The sequence below is a fragment of the Hippoglossus stenolepis genome, chromosome 7 (assembly GCF_022539355.2).
Source record: "Hippoglossus stenolepis isolate QCI-W04-F060 chromosome 7, HSTE1.2, whole genome shotgun sequence".
Taxonomy (NCBI): Eukaryota; Metazoa; Chordata; class Actinopteri; order Pleuronectiformes; family Pleuronectidae; genus Hippoglossus; species Hippoglossus stenolepis.
The window spans coordinates 8,704,046-8,710,045 of NC_061489.1; the positions used below are offsets into that span (position 1 = coordinate 8,704,046).

Here is a 6,000-nt window from a genome sequence, read left to right on the forward strand (position 1 = left end):
ATATATTATTAAATAAATTGATGTGTCATTTGACAGAAAGTGAATATAAAAAAGCAAATAATTCAATCCAGCTTCTCAAACATGATTATTATCTGTTTTTCTAGTCTTCTACGATACTAAGCTCTTATATATTTGGGGTTTTGACTACTCAGCGAACAAAACTATTCATTTGAATGGATGTACATTTGATGGACATTTTTGACAATTTGCAGACATTTAAAATCTAAACCATAATTGATAAATGATCTAGAACAATAACGGGTAATGAAAGAAATTGATAGTTGCTTCCCTTTATATTATACAGTCCAGCACGACATCACAAATGATGTCCTCACAATTACCATTCACTTAAAGCATCATCACTCTGTTTCTGCCTGATAGCTATGGTGAGTTCTGCCATCACTCCTCTCTCCACACACACACACACACACACACACACACACACACACACACACACACACACACACACACACACACACACACACACACACACACACACGAACACTCCTCTTGACAAATTAATCTCATATTTTAAAGAGAAGTGGAGTGGGCTTGACCAGTAAAGCCTCTCGTGGCTCCACTCCGTCTGTCTTCAGACTACAATGTGAACAATTTGAAAGGGAGGGCGAGTTGGAAGGTGTGGGAGTGTGAAGGGAGGCTGTGATTGCCTTTTCACAATACAAATCTCACATAACACCCTGCTCCTTATTCAAGCGAATGTGGTTCCTGACTCTTACCCATAGGCCAGATGGAAGAGGGCGAGAAAGAATAGAAGGCAAGAGAAGGCAGTGGAGACATGGCCAAATACTTGAAAGAAAAAAGCCTCGGGCATTTACTGTATGTACCAGTGTGTGTGTGTGTGTGTGTGTGTGTGTGTGTGTGTGTGTGTGTGTGTGTGTGTGTGTGTGTGTGCAGCATTGGCGACGTTGGTTTTGATTCTATTTCTGTCCCTCCCTGTCGCTGTTGCTCCCGCTTTTGGTTTCAACACTAAAATAAACAGTATTGTGTTTGGATAATTTATCATGAGGAGAAAAGCAGGACCTGTGTGGTTCTCACAAAACAGCTCGCTGAAGGAAAATGTTTCTGTACAAGTGCTGTATAGAGACACAGATAAGAGAAAGCAAACAGGCTCGTCAATAAAACGGACAAAGTGTTAGAATATTGAATATTATACATGTGTGTATTTGTACATAAGAGACTAAGTAACATTTTACTTTTCTTTTCATTAAGTTATGTTCATTAATTTGTAAGAATAATATATGTAGGACCAAATCTTCTTTGTCATCTTTAACACTTATTATGATGTTTATTATTATAATCATGTTATAGGCAGGAATTCTTCGCTAAGTGCATTAACTGTAAACACTGGCTCTATACTATCATATGAGGGTTTTTTATGGCGTAATTAATACATTTATTATATTGCTTTAGTATTTTTTTCATCTTTAATCTCATCGCTGGCAATTTCCTTGCTGCAGAGGCCGACCACAGCCAAATTAATAGAGGAAACGCTAATTAGCACTGCAGGATTTGTTCAACAATTCCTCTAGAGGACGGAGCAGCATTGCAGCAAGAAGGTAAATATTTGAAGTTGTACAATGGTTACATCTCTAAGTGTGTGTGTGTGTGTGTGTGTGTGTGTGTGTGTGTGTGTGTGTGTGTGTGTGTGTGTGTGTGTGTGTGTGTGTGTGTGTGTGTGTGTCCAACGGTCTGATAACCCAGCTGGCACGGGTACTTTTACTTTGAAATTATCAGCAGGGAAGCTGACACATTTTATGCTTTCCCAGCAATTACATTCTTACAATATGATGGACATGCAGAGAGAGAGAGAGAGAGAGAGAGGGTGGGGGGGGGGGGGAGTGAGGGAGATGAAAACTCCCACTGGGTATCGTATCGCCTGCGAGCCTAAACTCTGACTGCAGCACTGAGTGTTGTGCTCAGTATTATAAACAAACTCTGATGCATCCTCACGCTGTCCTCTCGCTAATTCCTGACTCGGGTTTTATTAAGGGAATTTAGTTTTGTGAAGAACTTGTGGGGCAGAAGGGAAGTGTGCGAGCGATTCCATGGGAGAAAGTAGCATTACAGTGCCAGGGGCTACTGCATTCCTGGAATGAAAATTCATAAATAATGCAGGGCTGGATAACAAAACGAACTCCCCCGCTGTCTCGCACAGCACTGTGCAATCCAAAGGCCATGCAATATCACTCAAATCTCAGAAAGACACAACTTATTAGACCCAAGCAAGGTTTTTTTTTTGTTAGTGGGTTTTTTGACTCGTGGACAATGGGATCTGCTGACAGTCAAGGCAAAATGCCAGGATCCGATAACAATTGGCAACCGGGCCTGAAATTGTCAGGAAGTTGCACTGAAATAATGATGGGACTCCAAGGAGGCCGAGGAGCTGAGGCGCTTCCTTGGATTTCCAAAATGCCATGTGCCGCGCTGCACTTAGCAATAACAAGTGTGGAATTTTAAAAGGTGTGTGTGTGGCGGTGTCACCGGGGTGGAGTGCCCTGGCACAAGTTGAAATATCGGACTGATTGATAAATCACGTGGTTGGTTGACTGACAGAAATGCCAATGCCTTGTCAGTGGCATGTGCAAAGCATTTAATTTGTGGGGTGACATTTCAATTCAAAAGACCTGTCCCCCAATTGTGAAGGCGATGCCGTAATGGGTGTGCCATTTGAAATATGCACTTAATCACTGTTCATCACCACCTACAGTGCAGCAGACAAAACAAAAAACATCCACTGTGACTGTCACCATATGCTTGTGGTGTGTCTTTAAAAGATCTCCTATGTATATATAGTCTAGACCTGCTACATATAAAAAATGCCCGGGGGCAATTTATGTTATGATTTGGTGCAATATAAATAAAAGTGACTTGACTTGACATGCAGACAACACACACACACTTCACCAGGCAATAGCATGAGCAGCCCCAAGCTACGACATCACTATTACAGCCATCAACCTCCCCAGGTTCCACACATCTACAACATAAACGCCATCTGTGTACATGTGACTGTGTGTGTGTGTGTGTGTGTGTGTGTGTGTGTGTGTGTGTGTGTGTGTGTGTGTGTGTGTGTGTGTGTGTGTGTGTGTGTGAGAGTGTGGAAGAGACGCAGAAGGACCGAGTTTGTGTATTATCTAACCTCCATGCACAGATGCTCTCTATTAATCACAAAGAGCTAAGACAGACTGCCTCATTTTTATCATCTCTATCAATAACGTGCGAGCCGAGGATGAATTAAGCGCGGTGCCCCCGTCACTGGGAGCAGCGTCAGGAGTGGGGCAGTAACACGCACAACGCTGCACTGACAGGACGTACACGCATTCAGGTCCAGGCTTGAAATTAAAGCTCCTTCTTCTTCTGTTCCTCTTCTTCGCCTTTTGGATTTAAAAATACAAGAGCAGAACACAGGTACGTCTGATGGGTGAAACAATCCAGACATCAATCCAGTTCTCTGAGAGATGTGTGCAGTGGCTGGGGGAGTGTAGTGCATTAGATGCATCTGTATTAGACACGCCGACAAATTGCAGTTTCTTATTACGATGCATTTGCATTTCCAAATGAAAGGTATATAGCTGCCTTAGTCAAGTGTGGCCAAAATTAACAAACTGTGCAGGAAAAGTATAGCTTCTGTCACTTTCTCCTTAATGGGAGAACATATTTAGACAATTGCTCAGAAACATCTATTATTTATTTCATTTGTTTTGCCTATTTAATTATTTATTTATTGGATATAGTGGTCCACTCAGAGCAATTATTTATAATCTGCTGTGAAGGAGAGAGTTGGAGGTCTAATTTAAATCTGGCCGAGCAAATCCATCCTGGTGCAGATTGTGCCGCCTTCGCAATAATGATGATTTATCAAAAATGAAATTGCTGCTGTTAATTAGCAATATATCTGCACCACCACACATTTTAAACAATGTGTTGTGTGAGGAGAAAAAATACATATAAATACTCTGCAGTTGAATAATTCAGCCATGCAAGGATGTGGCTCCAGCAGCTGCAGCACCATCCAGGGGTGCACAAGTTGGGATGTATGTGTGAGAAGCAGAATGCAGTGGGTCACAGTGTTGAGATGTGTCCTGACTGTGCCTGTTGGACCTGGAGGTGCATGTATGCGGGCCGGGCCGGTGTAGCCTATGGGCTGATGTTGGATGACAGAGGGCACGCGCGTCACAGACATCTATACCCCCCGGATCTCCTGGTGGCCCTGGTGGCATCATTAGGCTGCACCTTAGTACTGATGGAGATGGAGTGGAAGAGCCAGGAGTGGAGCAAAACAACTCAAGGCTGCGAGCGTCGCTGAACCAAGACGAACACCGCACATGCACGCATGAAGCAGTTCAGTCTGCTGTTTGTGTACCTGGATCCTCATCGCCACACGTTGTCAAAGAGGCAGGGTGGCATGCACAAAGTCTGCATCCTTCTGAAGGAGGAGCACTGATTTTAATAAAACCGCACCACAAGCTCAGACACACACACACACACACACACACACACACACACACACACACACACACACACACACACACACACACACACACACACTAAATCTATCCCTCTCCCTCACACACACATGCACACACACATTGGCAGCCGCAACATTGCACAGCACATCTGAACAGCTGATAATAACCATTTCCTGTCTCAGCATCCGAGGCTGGTTCTTGTGCAGCCGATCTCCCCCTGCACACACTAACTGAGCCCAGTAAAAGGCCGGAACCGAGCGTGGCGCTTACCTTTCCGACGTACAGCCATTCCTTTAGTCCGATCCCGTGCTGTATGCGAGAGAGCAGAGAAGCCCCGGCGAATGATGAAGAGCAGTGCAATCCCAGCACCCTCCTCCTCCTCCTCCTCCTCCTGCCAGCGCCAGAAACGTGACTTGAGAAGCGGTTCTCCCTGCGAAAAATGTGGACGAGACACTTCTCACCCTCTCTCTCTCTCTCTCTCTCTCTCTCTGTGTCTCTCTGTGAGTGTTTGTGTGTGTGTGTGTGTGTGTGCGGGTCTGGTTTCCGATGCTGATGCTCGTCTCTTAAATGCCGATGGAGGACGACGAAGCGATTTGTGCGCACGCATGCAAAGGGGAAGGGATCCCCTCTCCGGGCTGGGTACCAGCTCCGCCGTGTGACGGGGAGCCCGGCGCCGGTGCGTTTAGCCGCAGTTGAACCCAAACGGAGGCTGAGCGCGGGGTGATGCTGCTGATGCTGATGCTGCTGAGGCTCGGTGCCGCTATAACAGCATCTCCTGGATCGTACCACCGCGCGGCAGGAGAAGGGGGTGTGGCACAGACCGGCCACACAAAAAAAAAGAAAAGAAACGAAAAGGCTCACAGTCAGGTTCTCTCTCATCAGGAGGTCGCCTGGATCTCTAGTTGAACTCCTTCAGGTGACGCCACACGGCTGCACATGGTGCTGTGCCGGAATGCTGAGTAACTCAAGTTGCAAAGAAAGAAAGAAACCAAAAACATGTATTCCTCACGAGCAACAGGCCTAAGCTCCTAATTTGCAACCATTTTACATATATTATAAACCCAAGTTACAACCGATTGCAAAATACGGCGAAAGTTTGCTAGTTTCCTCCAGCAGCATATTATAACAAACAGCAAAAATCATTTATTTCTCATGAGCGACAGGCCTAGAAGCTCCTGATTTGTGCAAATTCAACAAATAAATCTTGCACATGAAAGCGAGTTACAACTGATGCCAAAACAAATCTAAATGTTTGCTATTTTCTTCCAGCAGCATATTTCCACAAAACCAAAATCCTTTATTGCTAATGAGCAACAAGCTTGGAAGCTCCTGATTTGTGCAAATTTAACACACAAATCATGCACATATTTAAGAAATGTTCAACCATGCCAAAAACTCCTCAATTCATTTACTTTCAATTATGTTAGAAATTGTTTCTTTGGATCAATGTTGTATATACTGTTATTTTTTGCTGATGTTCCCGGTCACACGTCCTGGGAGAGGGATCCCT

At 44.5% G+C, this 6,000-nt stretch overlaps 1 protein-coding gene across 1 annotated transcript in view; it reads right to left on the reverse strand.

The window, feature by feature from the left end:
- tenm1 (teneurin transmembrane protein 1) overlaps positions 1 to 5,231 on the reverse strand; it is a 180,259-nt gene extending 175,028 nt beyond the window's left edge. Inside the window, exon 1 of the mRNA XM_035162292.2 lies at positions 4,761 to 5,231. The gene's annotated coding sequence lies outside the window, so the exon portion shown is untranslated. The remainder of the gene's footprint in view (positions 1 to 4,760) is intronic.
- Between the last annotated feature and the right edge of the window lie 769 nt (positions 5,232 to 6,000).